Genomic DNA, 20,452 nt, shown 5'->3' on the forward strand with positions numbered 1-20,452 from the left:
GGACCAGGAGACAGACGAAGACAGAATCAACAAGATGGCGGGTGGGGGATGAGCTAGAGCTGGAAGGTGTGAGGTGTGTGAAGCCTCTAACTCGGCCCAGAAAGAGTCTGACCTTTGCCTTCGGCTCCTGGGAGGTGACTCCTAAAGATAAGAATGTTCTTGACTATGTGGGGGCCTTGGCCACCAGGTGGTCTAATGATGTGCTTTAGGGTGGCAGCTTTGGGTTGCGGGGTATCAGCTCAACCTCACCAGGGGCTGGAGCCCAAAGTCAACCACATGGGTGACCAATCAGGTCTAGTTCACTGGGTGGACCTCAAAAAGGACACTGGACACCAAGGTTCGGGAGAGTTTCATGGGTCAGCAATACCCCATGTCTTACGGTTACACATCATGTCTCGCCTGGGAGGATGTAGTGCTACCCACACCTCCAATGGAAGTTTCTGGAACTTCGCTGGACTTGGGCCCACGCGTCCCTTCCCTGGGCTGATTTTGATCTGCATCTTTTTGCTGTTATAAAGCATATCCAAGAATAGAACAGCTTTTAGAGACGCCTGCCAGGCCCAACGAGCTGCCGAACGTCAGACGTGAGGGTGGTCTTAGGGACTGTCCCTGACATCACAGTGTGCAGCCCAAAAGGTCCCAGCCCAAAAGGTCCAAGCCTGGGAGCTGGAAGGAGCTTGTTGGCACAGAGCAGCTGAGACGGCAGCAGTGAGGTCACTTGGGGACGTGGTGAGTCTGAGTGCCTGTGGAGCATCCTGGGAAAGAAGGCTGGAGGCGGGGGGGGGGGGGGGGGGGGGGGGGGGAGACGGGCAAAGAGGGTGCCACTCAGCCTCCACCCATCAGCCATGGGAAGTCAGGACCTCCGGGACCTAGGCCGCGCACAGGGATTGGCCTGGGAGGCGGACACACATGCGGGGCTCTCGGTGTGCACACCGACAGACGAGCGGAAACTGCGTCAACGTGTGCTCACGCATACAAGTGCAAGAAAAGGATGAGGCGACAGGCAGGCCCAGTGACCACGAGGACGGCGCCTTGGAGGAAGCGGCTATTTGACTCACAGCCAGACCAGCCAGGTGAGGAGCAGGGCTCGAGAATCCGAGGCCTCCCCGAAGTGGCTCCGCGAAGGCTCTGGGGCAAGGAGGGCTTGGAACGCTCACGCAGCGGACTGATCTGTGTTCTCGGGGCCCGGCAAACAAATGTGTCCGGGACGGACCGGATAGTAAACGTGTTAGACTTTACAGGACACGCCGTGTCTGTTGCAATTAACCAAATCTGCCCTCGCAGCTTAAAAGCCAGCCGGAGACCACACGCTGATGAATGGAACAGGCTGCGTTCCAATAAAACTTTATTTACAAAAACCAATGGGTCAGATCTGGGCCTACGGCTGTAATTTGTCAATCCCTGGTCTAAGGTTACGAAGCTCGTGAGAAGCCTTTTGCCGGGACCTCCCGTGAGTTTATCCGAACTGCTTCTTCCCCGCGCCCTGTCCGCCCTGGCTGGAACCCTCCGGACACAACCTAGTTCCATCCACCTCCCTTTCCGTGGATGGCCTGACCGGTTCAGGGAGGACTCAGGTATCGGTCTCCCTTCCTCTGGACGCGGTCCTACAAACGCCACTAACACTGCATGGCGTCGGGACAGGCACTGCCGGCTCCCCGGGCGTTCACGCAGGCTCCCTGGGTGCTCCCGGCTGGCACACAGAGTCTCTGCTGTGTAGCGGGCTGCTGGCTCGGGGACCCGGGCTCACAACCTTCCACGTTACCCTGTTTAGTCTCATCCCGTTAGAATCGATTCTATCGCTTGAGACTGTCAGAGCTGCTTTAAATCCTGGTTCTGTCACCTGAAATTCTCTCCCTGCCCTGAGCTATCACAGGAGGCCGTGGGGGGCGGGGGGGGGGCTGCGAACGTGGGCTCGGGCCAGACCGCCTGCGTGTCTGACACACGTGTGAGGAGATGTGTGGCCCTAAGCGAGTTACCGGGGGTTTCTGTGCCTCAGTTTTCCTGGCTGTAAAGGGGGATGTTGACCCTTCTTCATAGGGTTGTGTGAAGGGCTGGCAGGGGGGAGGTTCGTCAAATATGGAGCGTTTAGACCAGGCTCCAGCTCTTAGAGCTCTAAGGATGCGCACTGGTATTTGACCACCAAGTCGCCAAAGATCTGTCTCAGAACAGTGCCACCGCTGGAGCCCTGGGGCATCTCACCGGAGAGAGACCTCCCTCCAAACCAGCCAGCGCTCCCCGGATGCCATCAGTCAGCCGGTACAGATTGTGCCTGACTAGGGTTCTAGCAAAGAAGGCAAGGAGGATGTAAATCGAGTGACACTCCCGGGGGAAGACCCTCACCTAAAGCATGACTTTGACGGTGGACCAGGTGCCTGCAGTCCTGGCGTCTTCCGGTAAGGCCCGGCCCCTCCTCTGAGCCTCTGTGAGATGCAGACACGCGGCGTGCCCCAGAACCTCAGTTGGACTCGCAGCAAGCCCACTTACACACGCCAGGCACAGGTTAAGTGCTTGGGTCGTGACGCTCACTTAATTCACCATCACCCAGAAGGTAGGTGCTAACCTTACGCCTGTGAGCAGGGGTCCTCCCAGAACCTCAGTTTCTTTCTCCGTAAGGTGAGGATGATGACACTTTCTCCCCCATGAGGGGCTTGTGAGGGTTATCTGAGTGAACACATAGAAGGTACCCAGGACAGTGACGGGCCTTAGTGCCACCTGTCACTCCACTGGAAGTTACAGCTGGGAAGCCATGGCGCCTGGGAAACGTGAGGCCAACCTCCAAGGTTACTCTACCAGCAAGGGGCAGAGCAGGATTTGCCCCAGGAGCCCCGCCCCTGCCCCTCCATAATGCTTCTGCACCCGCCCGCTTCTCCTGAGCAAGAGAGTGACGACCTGATGGGCCACAGGGCTGGCTGAGGGGACAGTTCCCCAGAACCCAAACTCGGCTGCTGCCTTCCTCGCTTTGCTGCAGGCTGAAGCTGTATCTTCAGTCCAGATGAATCAGATAATCAATAAACCCTCCAGAGCATCCAGGCGGTAAAAAATAGAAAAACGTCTTCATGCCTGGAGAAGTCAGTAATTAACCCGAGCTGGAGGCTGGGGTTTGTTTGGCCGGATGTAATTGGCTTTAGGAAGGACGGATGGCAGGGCTGATACGCGCCTTCAACACTCGGCCAGGAGGGGGAGAGGCATCCGTGTGGGACCCAAAGACTTAGGGGTCCCTGTGTTCCGCTGGAGCTGAGGCTCTGCGCTCCGGGAGCCTGAGAGAGGGACATTTGTCTCTGACAGAGGCGGGAACTGGCTGCGTTGGGTGAGTGATGCATATCTCTGCTCTGCACACACACCATTAATCTGGCAGCCAGCTTGGCCCGGGGGGAGATGGGAAGGCTGGCGGGGTCACCTTTCCCGTCACAGGGTTCTCAGCCAGCCCAGAGAAGCCACCACACGTGCCGGCTCACCCCCAGCTGAAGGTCAGGAGCCACAAAGCTGGGTAGGCTCGGAGGTGCAAACTGGGAGCCTCGGTGGGTTCAAGCAGGAGAAACGGCACGAGTGATTGAAGTCTGAGGCCCCGATGCCACCACATGCCACCCTGGAAACCGTGTCCCCATGGAGGACACCGAGCAGGGCCTCCCTGCTGCCCCCACCGGCTCTCAGAGGAGGCAAGACAGGATGGGTGGGGTCGGGCTGCAGGGGTAAACCAGGCCAGCCCCCGGGATTGTTACCAGTGACATGACGTTGGTGTCACAAGAGACTTGAGTCTAGCTGCACAGCTGAACTGTGACCCCCGTCTCCTCTTTGGTAAAGCAGGGCAGGGGTGAGTCTGGAATAACGCAGGAAATGCACTCAGCACGGGGGTCCCACCCCCGACACAGTGTCCAGGTGCCTCTCGAGGAGAGGGAACGGAGGGGTGTGGAGGGTCAGGGCTGGCCAGGCAGGCGGGGATGTGGGCTGGGCTTCATGGGAAAGTGTGACATTCTAGTTGACGGGGAGGGGCGTTCTCAGCCAGAGACCTGAGCCTGCAGGGGTGCGGAGGTGTGAGCAGGCTACACTGGGGAAGAAAGGGGCCAGGCTAGCCCTGTGGCTCTGCCTGCGGGGCAGCCGAGGAACCAGCGGTGCAGGAGGAAGCAGCCGGTCGGTCGTGAAGAGCCATGAAAGCCAGAGTGACCCCAAGTCAGGAAGTCCCTTCTGGGGGAGGAAGACTCAGTTTCCCCGGCGGTCCCCAGAAGAAAGGATTTAGGGGTCAGGTGCATCCAAGGGGGCTGGCTTCAGATGCCGGGAGGCACCAGTGGGACTCGGGACCGACTCAAGAGGCGGTGATGTCCGTATGGGTCCCAAACCGCAGAGGAGGGCCGTTTCAAGGGGGGCCCGGGATGAGGACACCTTCACGGAGGCAGCTGCCTTTGTTGTTTCTTTTTGAGTGTTCCCTGTGTGCCTGGCCCCAGGCAGGGCACTTTCTGACCTTGACAAGAACCCTGCAAGCAGGCATTTTAATCCCCTCTTTGCCTGTAAAGAAACTGAAGCTCAGAGAGGGTAGGTAACCTGTCCCGGGTCACTCAGCTGGTGAGTGGCAGGCCAGAATTTCAGCCCAGGTCATCCCGACCCCAAAACTCACTGTTTGCAGATGTGCGTGTCCTTCCCTCTCCAGGGAGCCCTGACCCTCTGCGCTCCTCTAAAGCACTGAAGATAACTGGGTGCAGCTAATTCTAGTCGATACGTCGGACCAGCGAGAACGGTGAGTAATCGCTAATGTGAAAGCAACCTAAGCACCTTTTCGTATCACATCACTCAGCTGTCACGACACCCCTGATACGGGGGTGCTAAAAGCATCTTCATTGTGTACATTGAGGAAACTGAGGCACAGAGGTCAGGTCCGTGCCTAAGGGTGCCCAGCTGGCCAGCGGGAGAGTCTGGAGAAGAGGACGGCTGAGCACCACGCCTCCGAGTCTGGCGCTCGAAAAGGCGTGAGCCAGCCTGAGCTGACGTATCTGTGGGGCCCTGAGAAAATGATTAATGTGACCCAGGCTGAGGAGATAAGAGGAATAATGCTCTGTCTGAATGCACCGTACCCTGCTGGCTGCGGGTGCAGGTGACTCGGGGTGCGTCCAGGCCAGAGGACACGAGGAGGTGCGGCCCAGCTCCTCTGACCTCTGCAGCTCATACAGCCTCTCTGGGGTCTGGAAATGCTCGCCCCCCCCCCCCACTTCCTCCAAGATAATCCCTGGCAGAGACTTGCTCCAGAAACACCACCTGAGCGTGTGATGGAGGGAGGCTGCTGGGAAGCGTTGCTAGGATACGGGGAGGAGGGGCACAGAGGGCATCAGGACCAGGAAGCGCCGCTGAACATCAGCAGCCATCGCGGCCGGCATCCAAGGAGCAGGAGAATGAATGGATGGACACCAGTCTCTTGATCCCAATGAGCCGGATCTTACGTGACATTGATGGAGGGCTTCGAGGATAATTTGAAATCTAATTGGTGGGTGTTTTGGTTTGGTAGGAGGGCCATTTCACTTGGTAAATGTCAGGAAGCTGGATGCCTTCCCTGATGCTCTTGGCAAAGTTTAGTGGTGCTGCCCTGGCAGTGAACAAAAAACACGCAGAAGCCAGAGAGAGAGAGAGAAAGAGAGAGAGAGAGCACTTCCAGGAAGGCGGGGAGGTAGGAGGGGAAGAAGCCACCTGGCCAAGCCCCTCAGAGACACGTCCCCCATGGCAGCTACAGTCTATACTCTACATAGGAAATAAATATTCCAAGAGTCTGGTGTCCTGGTGGATTTATGCACCTTCCCTGCTCTCTGCTAACCCCTCCTTTGTCCCAATACCTAGAAGAAAAGGTGGGAGAGACACTGATAGAAGCACATGTGTTACTTCTCAGGCAGCAGGAGCGTGAGGGTCGAGCTAGAACTAAGGTGGCGGGGGCCAGAATCAGCTTTATGCCCTGTAGCAGGAGGTGTGGACAAAACATCTGCAGTAGGGAACAGTTCTATCCAATTTGCATTATAGAAATCTAACTCGGGAACCATCTGAAAAAAAAATAAGAAAGATGAGTCTTACCTCAAACTTTGTACCAAAGAAAGTAACAGATGAGTCAAACATTTAAATGATGGAAAAAGAAAAAAAAAAAAAGAAACAAGGAAGGAAGGCAGAGAGGGAGAGGGGAAGGAGGGAGGAAGGAAGAAAGGAAAGAAGGAAGAAAGCCCTAAAGAATTGATGAAACCGTGGCTTAACAAACAAACAAACAAACAAACAAACAAACAAACAAATCTCACAACAAAGAAAGGTCTTTCTAACAAAGATACAAAATCCAGGAACTACAAAAGAATAAATGCTAGGGGCACCTGGGTGGCTCAGTCAGTTAAGTGTCTGACTTCGGCTCAGGTCATCATCTCGTGGTCTGTGGGTTCAAGTCCCATGTTGGGTTCTCTGCTGACAGTTCAGAGCCTGGAGCCTTGGATTCTGTGTCTCCTCTCTCTCTGCCCCTCCCCCACTCATGCTCTGTCTCTCTTCATCTCTCAAAAATGAATAAACATTAAAAAAAATTTAAAAGAATAAATGCTAAAACACCGGGCACCTGGGTGGCTCAGTCAGTTAAGGATTCAACTCTTGATTTTGGCTCAGGTCATGATCTCATGGTTGGGAGAATGAGCCTTGACTCGGGCTCAACGCTGGGCATGGAACCTATTTAAGACTCTCTCTCTCCCTCCCTCTGCCCCCATCCCTCAAAAAAAGAAAAAGAATAAATGCTAAATCAACCACATAAAGATTAAACTTTTCTGCTGGGTAAAAGCTACCATAAACAGAGTTTTGTTTTGTCTTGTTTTGTTTTGTTCTGTTCTGTTTTGTTTTGTTTTGTTCCTTAAGGATAAACCACAAAAATACTTCCAATTCCTTTATGTGTAGATTTAATTTCTGTATTAAATAGAGTTTCTATAAAAATCTGGAAAGAAAAAAAGTCCCAGAGAAACTAGCCCAATAGAAAATGATGGTTCACAGAAAAGGAGCTCTAAATGGCTCTTAAATATATGGAAATATGACCAACCTCACTCATAATAAGAGAAAAGCAAAATCACGAGGTAACATTTTTCACTCATCAGCTTGGAAAAGATCAAAAATTTGATAAACCTTCTTGGAGTAGTTACAGCAGTACTCAAAAACTGTGGCTGGGACTATGAATTGGTAGAGTTTTATTGATTGTGATTGAACAGTATCTACCAAAATTCCAAATGAATGTATCTGATTCGACAATTTCACTTCCAGAAACTTACCCTGCTGATACATTCCTCATGTCTGAACTTACATATGAGTAATTCTAATTATTATACTACTGCTTTAATGAACAAAAATCTGGAGATTGCCTCCATGGTCTTCAACAGAAGCCATGTTAATTTTTTTTTTTTTTTGAGAGAGAGAGAGAGAGAGACCACAAGCAGGGGAGAGGGGAAGAGGGAGAGAGAGAGAGAGAGAGAGAGAGAGAGAGAGAAAGGGAGGCAGGTGGGGGAGAGAATCTTAAGCAGGCTCCATGCTCAGTGCAGAGCCTGACATGGGGCTTGATCTCCCAACCCTGGCATCATAAATGACCTAAGCCGAAATCAAGGGTTGGACACTCAAGCCGCAGAGGCATCCAGGTGCCCCTGAAGCTGGGCTATTTAAAATACAGCCATCTATATTAGAACCCAGAATGCTTTGCAGCTGATTTTTTTAAAAGAATAAATAAAGAAAGGGCACTCAAAAACAATGCCAAACATATGGTCTAAAGTAAAAAATGTAGGTGCAGAATAATGTGTATAATATGCCTCTGTTCCTGTAAAATAGGGCTGTAGATAAATGCATGAAGAATCTCCATTAACTGGTAACTGTTAATAAATGAAAAGCTAATGCAGACAAGGCCTCTCTTAACACTAAAATCCCAAGGAATCCCACAACGTTCACAGCTTTTCCAACACATATGCCAATCAACCTTCAAGCTTGCAGAGTTTGGAAACATGGTTCATGAAAAATCAAGTGACAATATTCCAGCTCCAGCTGTGTGGCACACAATTAGAATCATCAGTTCTTTGAAAGTTTGTAAAACTCATCCATACAACCATCTGGGCCTGGTGCTTTCTTTGGGAAAGATGTCATTTTCTTCATGTTATAGGACTCCTCAGGCTTTCTATTTCTTCTTGATTCTTGAGTAAATTTTGGTGCCACACAGTGTGCTTGGGATCAGAGCACATCAGCCAGAGACATTGCGTGAGAGAGAGAGGAAGCCGGAGGCCACAGGCCCCTTGTGCCCAGGTAATCCTGCCTAGGACCAGTTTTGATATTTCACCCTCCATTTTGAGTCACACTGTTCCCTTCTCAGAGCACTCAGAGGTCCATCTGTGGTCTGTCCATCAAAATGTCAACCCAAGGATGGACCATGGCTTAAGCTTCTTCAACACAGCCCTCAGCCAAAATATTTGTGACTGTCTGCCCCCATATACTCGATCAATCCCCCAATACATGGACAATGCTGATCCCCACTGCCAGGTTCCTTGACTTAGGGCTCACAGTCTTGTACAACATCCCTGTGTGGGGTGAGCTCCCCCAACCCATTCCCTATCTGCCAGGGGTCTCTAATGGTGGTCCAAGACTGAAACTTAGCACAAATATTTTGTATTTGGTCACATTACTCACTTTTCCACAACTACCTATTGTATCAAAGCAGGTTCAATCCACTCATTCATGTGACCGTCTGGCCCCCGAAAAAGCACATATTTGCAACTCCACAAGATTACGGCCCTGAAAGATGGACTCAGGATGAGAAACTGGATAAGTCTTCAGTTATCTCTCACTTTGAGACTTATTCTCTTCCTAGACTAATTATGCAGCAAAGATTCTCAGGCCCCCAATTTCATTCAGTTCGTGAGATAGGTGCTGAGGACTGACTTCTGAGTTTATGCACCATCATCCTGCCCCGTGCTTCCCATGGGGTGTGGAGGGAGGAGAGGAGTGGGCAGCAGGGCAGCAGTGGGAGGAAAGAGCAGACCCAAAGGGGACTTCTAAAGAATCTACCTGTGGGGCTGAGCGACATGGGGGCCCAGGAAAGAGGAGACGGGGGCAGACAAGAGCAGCCCCAAGAGGAGTCAGAGTCAACACGGGGACCATGGCTTCCATTCCAGTGGTAACTCCATCACCGTGGAAAATGGCGCATCGGAGTATAACAGGTGGGTGAGTGGCTCCAGTGGGACCAGATGACCTGGGCTCGATGCTGACTTGGCCACTAGCTGGCCAGGTAACCTTGGGCACGTGGCATAACTCCCCTCTCTGTTCCCCACTCTGCTCATCTGGAAAGTGGGCCAGTAGTGTTCAGTGCCTGGAGCTGCCCTAAGTGTGAACTTGATGTGTCCCCCTCAGCAGCAACCCACTGAGGCAGGAACATCATCAGCCCATCTGCCAGATGAGGACACTGAAGAGAGAGAAAGGAAGAGAACTTTCCAGGTCACCAGAAGGACTGAGTGGCATCAGGGTCTGTGTTCCTCCACTCTGCTACTTTCCATCAGTGCAGGGATTAAACAAAACACGTATTAGGACCGGGCATGGCGCACACGGAGACCCCACAGAAGGTAGCCGCTATGAATCTCTCTCATGAAACAGTCCTTCCTCTACCCCTTCTGGGGAAACCCTCCCCTGCTGTGAATCCTGTCCCTTCCCAGCCAGGCCCCCTCCAGGGGTGTGGGCGCTTCTGTAGGCTAAAGCCCAAGAGTGGGGGTCCCTCAGCTGCTGTGTGGTGACCTCCTCAGTCCCTACAGCTCGGCCACGCCCACCTCAAGGCACACTCCCACCCGGGCCTTTCACTTGCTGTTCCTTCTCCCTAAAATGCTCTTCCTGGAGGTCACCTCAGGGCTGGCCGGCCCCCCCGGTACGGTCTCCATGCTGGTCTCACCAGGCCAACCCCTCCCTCTCTCCTAACCTCACAGATTCCAATGCCCTGATCTGTTCTCCCCTCAGCACTTGTCACTTGATAAAATCATCTTTATTTTTCCGTGGCCTACGTCTCCCATGAGAATGGAACCCTCTAAGCCCAGGGGTCTCACCTGTCTCCATCACCACGGTACGCCTTGCACCCAGGACAGTGCCGGACGCACAGCAGGTGCTCGGGGAAGAACCGCTAAGCAAGTAAATGAATGAGACACGCCCACGGCACAGAGGCCATTTGTACCTGATCTCACATCCCCACAGGCAGGTGGGGAGCCCGCTGGCCCTGGGGCCGGCTTCCTGTGGTTCTTTTTTTTTTTTTAATGTGTATTTATTTATTTTGAGAGAAAGAGAGAGAGCAAGGAAGGGTCAGAGAGAGAGGGAGAGAGAGAGAGAATCCCAAGCAGGTTCCGAGCTGTCAGAGCAGAGCCAGATGCAGGGTTTGATCCCATGAACCCAGCAGAAATCAGCCTCACACGCTCAACCAGCTGTGCCACGCAGGTGGCCCTCCTGCGGTTCTGTTTAAGGATTTAGCAGAGACCCTTGAAGCCAACAGAAAACCCAGAGGCCTGCAGGTAGGAACACAGAGCCCTGAGGAGACAGCATGGATTAGCACATGAGTAAATCACGCTGCTGTTACAAAACAGTCTTGGCCCCTGGGCGACAACTGCCTGGGACAGGAACGGCCTCGTCTGCTGCAAGAGCCTTCCTCCCGCCTTCCGGTAAGTCTTCACCGAATGTGCCCTGTGGCCCAGCCCGGGCCCGCCCTCCAGGAGGCCTAAGTCCACACGTAGCAAGGACAGGAGGACCCAGGGAGACCGAATCCGGGAATCTCCCGGCACCCTGACCCCCAACCTCGCAAGCAGGGGCCTTGGCCTTCCGTTGGTCACCACCTGCCAGACCGGGCAGCCGTTGCGGCTGCCGAACTTCACAGCTGCATCGGGATGCACTCCCTTGTGTGTCGCACGTTGGCCGAGGCTCCTTCCCCCAGGATCCAGGCTGCAGGAGCACCACCTCATGGCAGAAGGACGCAGGTCGGGGACGGAACGGCTGAAGCGGCCCTGAAAGCTTCCGCTCAGACGTGGATGGCATCGCCTGGCCTCTCCCGCCCTCGGGCAGAGGCCACCCCCAGCCGGACCTTAGTTACTGAGGCTGTCGGAACAAAGAACCACGGACTGAGTGATTTAAACACCAGAAGTTTACTGCCTCACCGTTCTGGAGGCCACAAGTCCAAGATCAAGGCGTCAGTAAGTCCGGTTCCTTCCGGAGGTTCTCAGGGAGAGTCTGTTCCGGGCCTGGCCCTGGCTGTTGGGGGTTTGCTGGCCATCCATGGTGTCCCTGGCTGTACAAGCCTCACTCAGGCTCCACGTGGAGTTCTCCTCTGTGCGTGTCTTTGTGTCCGAATTTCCCCTCTATAAGGACACCAGTCCTGTGCGAGATGGGCCACCTTCCTCCAGCATGACCTCATCTTAACTAACTATTGCCTACAACGACCCTATTTCCAAAGAAAGTCACATTCTGAGGTCTGGGGGTGAAGAATTGAAATGTGTGGGTTGAGGGGTGAGGGAGGACATAGTTCAATCCAGGGTAGCAACTCCGGGCTTGGCCTCAAATTCACCCAACGGCCAGTCCCGCGGCCCAGGGCCCACCCCACCGGTGGCCCTGACTGCTTTGGCCCCTGCTCTGCTGGCCCTACCCCTGCAAGTCCTCCGGGCAGCTAGCCCACAGGGTCCAGAGCCAGACACGGTGGTCAGATCTGGCATCCACGAGCTGCCTCCTATCATCTGCCAGATCCGTCCCCGGGGGAGGCCAGCAGCCTGGCATGACAAACCCAGACAGACATGGTTCCAATGTCACCTCCTGCACTTAGTGTGGTGTGGCTCTGGTGGAACATCCCACTTCCCTGAGCCTCCAGACCCTCACCTCTAAAATGTTCTCGGGGGGCACCTGGGTGGCTCAGTCGGCTTAGCGACCGACTCCTGGTTTTGGCTCAGGTCATGATCGCTGGGTTTGTGGGTTTGAAACCCATGTCAGGTTCTGTGCTAGCAGCTTGCCTGCTTGGGATTCTCTCTTCCTCTCTCTGCCCCTCTCTCCCGCAGGAGTGTACATGCTCTCTCTCAAAATAAACGATAGGTGATGACAGATAGATAGAGATGGATGATAGATAGATACATAGATAGATGATAGATAATAGATAATAGATGATAGACAGACAGACAGATGATAGAGAGACAGATAGATGAGAGAGAGAGAGAGAGAGAGAGAGAGAGAGAGAGAGAGAGAGAGAATAGGTAAAATGTCACGCAGGTTTAGTGAGTGACAAAAGCACGAGGCCAGACGTACATCCTCCTCGTCCTGACCCCGTGCTGACCCCCAGGACCCACTGCTCAGATCTGCATGGGCTGCACAGCCGTCTCACACCCGAACACACACATCGAGCTGCGCACCCCTCGGTGAATGTTCTGGGCTCCTGCCAGGCGTGCGGTGAACCCCAGAGCCAACTCCCTCTCCTGCTTCCGGCCACATCTGCAACAGCATCTGGGGCCTCGTGGTGCTGGGGGGAAGTGAGTCTTTGCCTGAGAATTTCCCATGCATCCCAGTACTGGGTATGTGAGCTCTCTCTCTCTCTCTCTCTCTCTCTTCCCCCCCCCCCCACCCCATACGCCTGCCCTCTTACCTCCGGGGAAATTCGGTCGACACCCCCACCCCAACCACAGACTCTGTAAGACAACCTGTCCCTGCCAGGAGCCACCTCCTCCCCCTGGGCCCTAACCACTCTCTCGACCCCTGCAAATGACACGTGGTACACATTCACATTAAGCGCAAATGAACCTTCATGATGATTGCTGTGACCATAATTGCTAGGGAAATTAGTGATCACGAGCTGCCTGGGGCCCGCTCCGGGGACCCACGAGAAGCCTTAACACCACTGCTGCCTTCCAGCCGGACACAAGAGCCAAGGCCCTGGCTCCAGCCCCCAGCCTCCCACCCCGCACCCCTCCTGGGGCCCTGGCTTGCGGCAAACATCAGTCAGGGGGATGACCGAGGAGGAAAATCCTGGCCGGCCCTGGAAGGAAGGAGGAACACTCACTCCCCTCACAGAGGCGTAGACAGCTTGCTCTCAGGCCAGGTCCACACTGCCTGACTCCAAAGCTCTGTTCTCACCGGGACCCCTCGAGTGCCAGGTGCTTCCAGGACGGCCCGGCAGAGCAGGTGGTCCGGCCCACGTCCAGGAGCAGAGGACTGAGGCCAGGGCTCAGTGACAAAACGGCCCGGAGCAAATCGTTCCAGAAGCCAAGATGAGGGCCCAGTGCTGCCTGTGTCCAAAGCCGGCGTCTTCCCCACCACAGTCCCGCATGCCACGAGCCCCTTTTCCCGGAAGCTTCGTTCCACAGCCTTGCCAGGGCCCCGTGCCTAAGGGCTGCTTTGAGGATGCCTTTGACCTTGCATTCGCTGGGCCAGACTTCCCAAGGCCCTGAGTATTTCAATTATAAACGTCTCCTGGATGCTTCTAATCACATGTGAGGAGCCCTCCCCCCCTCCACCGCACAGCCGCGGAGCCCTGTGGGGGTGTCAGGCTGCCTCCCCAGTGGCCTCTGACAAGGCACAGTTCCCGGGACCCCAGGGCTCTTCCCGGATTGGAGCACAGCCGCTCAGGCTCCCGGGTCATGGGACTGTTCATTACCCATTTTTCCAAATGCCTCAGTCGGTGACCTGACCCCAGCTAACGACGGGGGCACCCGGCCACCACTTCTCCTCCCAGAGAATCATGCCAAGACCACTCGTGCTTCTTCCCCAACCCCCCGAGCACCCCTTGCTGGGGTCCTGCCCTGGTGCACAGAGACAGGTGTGCTGGGGTGAGGGGCTGAGAGGCCCGGCCCTGGGCAGGGTGTGTGGCTCGTGGAAAGCGGGTGTCACGGTGTCCACGACAAGCAGCTGGTGGCTCAGAGGACCACGTCTTCCGGACAGAGCATGAACGGCGGGTGCTGGGCCTCAGCTCTCAGGGCTCATCAGAGCCAGCAGGATTCAGCCAGAACGCACAAGCTTCGTAAAGTGGTCAGCCAAATGGGCGATCTCAGAGCGCCCCTGGCCTCAGAACCAGGCATTTGATGGCAGAATCGAGACTGCCCAGGAAAATAAACACCTGCTTATAAAATATGAATGAAAGGTCCAGAAGAGCCTGCAATTGAGCAGAGAGGGTTCTTCTTATTGGCTGCTGGTGTGGACAGTCAGGAAGTCGAAGCACCATCACCCAGAGGGAAAAACGGCCCCAAGGACCAGGTCCCCTCCCCCCAGCCGTCAGCCATCAGCAGGGCTGTGCACCTGTGTGTGCGTGTGCAGCACGGATACACGTGCTCACACGTCGCGTGTTTGTGTCCACATGTGTGCATGCCCGTTTGCCCTGTGTGTGCCTGTGTGTGCACGCATGCACCTGTGTGTACAGGGGGGCAGCAGGGCAGACAGGGGTACATCGTGTGCTTCCTTCTCCCCCGCCCCAGGTGTCTGCTGGGTACCTACTATGCGCAGGACCGGTGAGACGGGGGACCAGAGGTGGACTCTCCACTCTGTGCCCGCAGGGAGGGAGCGCGCCGTCTGAGCAGAGGGAAGAGGCAGCACAAACAGCACAGAGAGCCGCACGGGGCTCTAGGAAAACGCACAGGAGAAGCACCTGCTCGGGGGCTGCGGAAGGAAGCTGGCCCGGAGGAGGGGGACCATCTTCCTCCCAGCGAACCGAAGGCAAACACGAAGGCTTATTCATCTCACAGGCTCAGTGTGGCGTTCTGCACACACAGCACTCGGTGAGGACCTGCTAAGCCGGTGTGTCGGCAGGAGCAGAACCCCGGGCTCCTGTGCCCTGTGGGGCCCCTCCGAGCTGCCCCCGGGCTCCTGTGCTCTGTAGGGCCGCCCCCGAGGGGACCCCAGGCTCCTGTGCTCTGTGGGGCCGCCCCGAGGTGACCCCCCAAGCTTCTGTGCTCTGTAGGGCCGCCCCCAAGGTGACCCCGGGCTCCTGTGCTCTGTAGGGCCGCCCCCGAGGTGACCCCCCAAGCTCCTGTGCTCTGTAGGCCTGCCCCCGAGGGGACCCCAGGCTCCTGTGCTCTGGGGGGCCGCCCCGAGGTGACCCCCCAAGCTTCTGTGCTCTGTAGGGCCGCCCCCAAGGTGACCCCGGGCTCCTGTGCTCTGTAGGGCCGCCCCCGAGGTGACCCCCCAAGCTCCTGTGCTCTGTAGGCCTGCCCCGAGGGGACCCCAGGCTCCTGTGCTCTGGGGGGCCGCCCCGAGGTGACCCCCCAAGCTTCTGTGCTCTGTAGGGTCGCCCCCAAGGTGACCCCGGGCTCCTGTGCTCTATGGGGCCCCTCCGAGGTGCCCCCAGGCTCCTGGGCTCTGTGGGGCCACCCCTGAGGTGACCTGGGCTCCTGGGCTCTGTGGGGACACCCCTGAGGTGATCCCCGGACTCCTGTGCTCTGTGGGGCTGCCCCCTGAGACAGCAGCTTGTTGAGGTCTGGCCCCAGGCTGGCTTCTCAAAAAAGGAACAGGAGACATGTCCCAGGGGTCAGGAATGATAACTGAAGTCCAACCCACCCAGGCCTTTTCACTTTTTAAGGACCTTCTTGGGCATCATTGCAGGTGAAACTTCTGGTTGTTTTTACAAAAGGAAAAACTTGACGTGTGGATTTATAATCCTCCTGCCTCTGAACCAGAAACATCCCCAGCACCGTCCAATGAGCCACACGTCAATGATTTACATTTTATTTTATTTTTTAAGTTTATTTATTCATTTTGAGAGAGACAGAGACTCTGTCTGAGTGGGGAAGGGCAGAGAGAGGGGGAGAGAGAGAATCCCAAGCAGGCTCCATGCTGTCAGCACAGAGCCCCACTTGGGGCTCAAACCCACGAAGCCATGAGATCACAACCTGAGCCAAGACTAAGAATCAGACGCTCGGCCAACTGAGCCACCCAGACGCTCCCCCCGCCCCCCTCCCCCCAATGATTTATTTTAATCCCCTTTTTTGAACTTAGACAGAACTGGGTTCCAATCCCAATGCCATCCCTCGCTGTGAGATTTCCTTCATCTGTGAAGTAAGGGAAACACCCACTTGTCTCACGGGCTGTGTGGGGGATTCGGTGGGGCCACGCGTCACTCAGGACGGGCCATTCATGCTGCTGGAACGTAAAAAATTCTCAGCGCTTAACCAACAACTAGCTCCACTCGGGTTTCATGGCTGTCTCAGGACCACAGGGAGAGGCGGGGTTGGGGGGGCTCATCATAGTCACCCAGGGACTCAGACAGAGGGGACACTTGTGCCAAAGCTGCTTGCACAGTTCCAGAGGCTGAGAAAAGAAAGCCGGATTGGCCACAGCCTGCCTCTGAAACCTTCCGCCAGAAGGGATGCACACCTTTCTGCTGTCGCCCGGAATGCCCGGTTAAGAGAGTGGAGATGAACCATGTCCTAAGGGAGGATGACAGGAAGGGACCGACACGAAGACAGTTCGTTCACGCCAAATACGGTCCGTCCCTTCTCGCTCCCCCCACGCCGTCTTCATTCCCTCGAGTCCACTATCCATTTAGTGCCTCCCTTCTGCAAATGCACCTTCTGATATGTGCACGGTGACAACCAGCAGAAATGAGGGCCACACTTGAACTTCCCGCACCCCGGCTTCTGCTGGGGCCACGTGACTTGCTTTGGTCAATGGAATGTGGTGGTAGTGACAGGTGCCAGTTCCGAGTCCGGGTCTCCAGCGACCTCCGTGCCCCCTTTGCCTTCTGTGCTGCTGCCATTGCCATGAGAAGGACGTGCCCAGGCTGGCCCCTGGCCCCAGGAGGGACACCAGGACACCTGCTGTATCCTGAGCCAAACTGCCTGGCCAGCCCAGATTCCAGCCCACTTCTGCAGGGATCCTGAGAATTGCGCTCATTGTTATGCACAGGAGCTAACGAATACAGATCCCTACCTCACTTCCTACAGAACACGTGACGAAAGGATTACAAACAAAAGGTGAAAAACAAATCTTCAGTTTTTAGAAGAAAATGCAGGACAGTGTTTTTATAACAGCAGAGTAGACAGACACAGGTTTGTTTTTTTTTTTTTTTTAATTAAACACAAAAAACAAACACCATAAAGAAAAATATTGACAGGGGCTCCCGGATGGCTCAGTCAGTTAAGTGTCCAACTTCAGTTCAGGTCATGATCTCCCAGTTTGTGAGTTTGAGCCCCACATTGGGTTCTGTGCTGTCAGCTCAGAGCCTGGAGTCTGCTTCCGATTCTGTGTCTCCCTCTCTCTCTGCCCCTCCCCTGCTTGTGCTCTGTCTCTCTCTCAAAAATAAATCAACATTTAAACATTTTTAAAAAAGAAAGAAAAATACTGACAGCCCTTAAAAGTAGAATTTTGATCTGACAAAGGAGACCATGAATAAAGTTAAAAGACAATCATAGTGCACAAATAGGGAAGACATACTTAAAATGTATTTGGCCACAAAAGCACTGATTTCCAGATGACAAAAAAAAAAAAAAAAAAATCATACGGGTCAGCAAGGGGAAACCGAAAACCCAGTAGAAAAATGAGCCAGAGACAAAGAAACCATTCATGGAGGAAGAAACCCAAAAGGGTAACAAATGTAACGCAGGGTATGCCACTGCATAGTAATGAGGGAACCGCAACCTAAAACAGCAAGGAAATATTATTTCACACCCACCCCGTGGGCAAAATATGAGGTACACAACAAATGTGGATGGAAGATGAGCGAGTTTGCAAGCTGCAGGTGAGAGTGTAGGGGGCACCCCAGCCTCGGACATTGGTCGGCTGCATCTCACCGGCACAAATAAAGACGGACAGGTCCCAAGACCCCACCTCACCAGGGGACCAGGACGTCAGCAGCATCTGGGGGAGGGGAGCACCACCTGCTTGTCAGAGACGCACAACTCTAGACTCCTCTGAAAAATCAGGGTGAAGGGGAAAAGCATATGCAGAAGAATACGTGTGGACCACTGTTTGTGTAAAAATTCAAAACCAAACAGGGGCGCCTGGGTGGCTCAGTTGGTTGGGTGACCGACTTCGGCTCAGGTCACCATCTTGCAGTTTGTGAGTTCCGGCCCCAAGTCGGGCTCTGTGCTGACAGCTCGGAACCTGGAGCCTGCTTCGGATTCTGTGTCTCCCCCCTCTCTCTAACCCTCCCCTGCTCGCGCTCTGTGTCTCTCTGTCTCTCAATAATAAATAGACCTAAAAAAAATTTTTTTTAATTCAAAACCAAACAAAAGACTATGCGCCCTTCATGGGCATATGCGTACTCCGTGTAAAAAACACGCGTGAAAAGGGGAGACACTGACTTCAGAACAGCGAGGAGGAAAGAGGCAGGTAGAATACATAAGGGGCACGTAAGTCAAGCATCAATAAAAGCTACATTGTATTATGTCCTTAAAATGCACTCTGCAGCAAACGTGTCATAAAGCTGGCATGCATTAAGCTTCACCGGCAGGTATGGGAAAGTTTGATATCATTGTTCTCTACACGGGTTTGTGCGTTCGTAACACCGCGTAATCGTTCCAAAGGGCTGATAAAGAATGAAAGGAAACGTGCCCGGATGGTAACAACGGTGATCTTCAGGTGGTAGAATTACAGGTAGGTTCTTTGGACTTTTTCCTACTTTCATGTTATCTCTCTTCCCTTTTGTGAGGATTTCTTACTGTTAAGATGTATTTTCAACCCCTGCATCGGAGCGCACCATGCCCGGCTGGGAGGCTGGCGAGGAGGGAGCACAGCAGCTCACTTGGCCAGCCCCGGGGCAGCTCTTCCAGGAAATATACAGACACTTCCCCCCTGCAGCCAAAGAGTTAAGAAAGCTTGATGTGCAATGAATCATTCCAGGGGACCTAAATCCCTGCCTTATCTAATTTTGTATCCTGAGGCTGATTAATTTAAACTCTACAATAAAATAAACATCAGCGTTAAATAAGGATTAAATACTCAGCAGGATCCTTAGTCGAACAAACTGACACTGTACATTTTATGGTATGGATTGAGGGGGCCCCTGGTGGCAAGGGGGGAGCACAAGGGGTGTTCTGAGCTAAGGAGAGAAAATTGCCAATGCGTTGGGATTCTGGAGCGCATTCACCTTAGGTCTCTTGTCTGGTTGTCAGCAGAAAACTCGTGAGCCACAGACTAGCAGTTCTTCACACAGGAGAAGGTCTTGTGCTGTGTCCCCAGCTGCCCCTTATCACCAAAGGGAAGGGGGTGATCAGGAGAGTGGGGTCAGGAGATTGGAGGAAGCCCCTGCGTTCTTAGAAAACAGCAGAGAAGAGACTCTCCTGCCTGGGCATTGCTACCCAGCAGCCAAGAGCAGGAACTAACAGCAATGACCGCTGGCCCCCCCAGGCAGCTACTAATTCCAAGAGGGGGCCAGGAAAGGTGGGACAGGTAAGGACGGGGTGGAGCTGTCTGACCCAGGAGGCTGGAGGGATCCAGAAACCTCCGTCGGGGAGGAGGGTAGGCAGTTGACGGGTCCTTCCAGGCCTGCAGCACAAAGAGGGGCCATCACCCCCAAGAACCAGCTATACCTGCAGAAAGCTGTACCCATCCCCCCCTCAGCAGCGGCACCGCAGAGCAGAGCCGGACCACTGCCAGAGACCGTGTCCAGCATGAATGTAGCACCAGAGTGGGGCTCAGAAGGTCCTAGACCCAAGCCCAGCTGAGCCCCTGACCAGCGAGCAACTCGCTTAGCCACCAGCCTCCCCATAGGCTCAGGGATGGCGAAATCCCTTCAACAGATGTATGTTCAGCACCTACGCAATGCAAGCAGGCTCTGCGTTCTCTTCCCACAAAAAACCTGTAGCTGTCCCTACGAGGCCTTCCCAGAGACGCGGGGCAGCTGAGAAATACGCGGTCAAGGAGACAGGATCGAGACAGCACATTCCTGGTACTACCAGCCACAAGCTTTGCGCAGAAAAGAAAGCAACCCCTCCAGGTCCACGAGTGGCAGCTAAATACCAGGAAGACCCTCGTGTCTTGGACTTAGATACCTGCAGACTAACAGGCTGAGACTCTTCCCCGACCTGGATGGCGGGGTGCAGAAGTGCAGCAAGGGGTCAGAGCAGGAGGGCTGGGGAGACAGGGCCGCGAGAAGGAGCCTCTGGACGTGACCAACATACAGACACGGCTCTCTGCCATGAGCAAGACCAGTGAGTGGTGCTGAGGGGGTGCTGGCGTGCGGACAGCACGCTGTTGTCTGGGGCACGGAGCTGTGCAATAATCACACACGACTGGCAGAATGTCGGAGAACTGGGTTCAAACTTACCATCTTGCTATTTGCTTTCTATGTGTCCCCATCGGCAACTTATTATAGGTTACTGTCAAATGATATGCTGCCACTTCACATGTAGTATAAAAATCTTAAAATAAGGCACTGTCGTTTCCCCCGTTGGCTCTTGTGTTATTTGTATGCATTTTCTGCTACATATTCTGTAAGTCTCCTACTCTGCTGTTATTATTTTTTATTTAAAGTCAATCAGGGGCACCTGGGTGGCTCAGTCTG

The 20,452-nt window shown here is 54.3% G+C and overlaps 2 long non-coding RNA genes across 3 annotated transcripts in view; one reads left to right on the top strand and one right to left on the bottom strand.

Annotated features, from left to right (window-relative positions):
• LOC122226952 overlaps positions 1–20,452 on the bottom strand; it is a 36,339-nt gene that overhangs the window by 8,748 nt on the left and 7,139 nt on the right. The window contains exon 4 of one of the 2 annotated variants that reach the window (XR_006205829.1): positions 18,312–18,741. The exons of the other annotated variant lie outside the window; for it this stretch is intronic. This is a non-coding gene — a long non-coding RNA (uncharacterized LOC122226952). Of the gene's footprint in view, positions 1–18,311; positions 18,742–20,452 lie in introns of those variants that run through there. 2 annotated transcript variants of the gene reach the window in all.
• LOC122226953 lies at positions 3,809–19,135 on the top strand. Its single transcript, XR_006205830.1, has 5 exons — positions 3,809–3,876; positions 4,643–4,729; positions 14,430–14,729; positions 18,474–18,543; positions 19,062–19,135. It is a non-coding gene; the product is annotated as an uncharacterized LOC122226953 (long non-coding RNA).

The sequence above is a fragment of the Panthera leo genome, chromosome C1 (assembly GCF_018350215.1).
Source record: "Panthera leo isolate Ple1 chromosome C1, P.leo_Ple1_pat1.1, whole genome shotgun sequence".
NCBI classification, from domain to species: Eukaryota; Metazoa; Chordata; class Mammalia; order Carnivora; family Felidae; genus Panthera; species Panthera leo.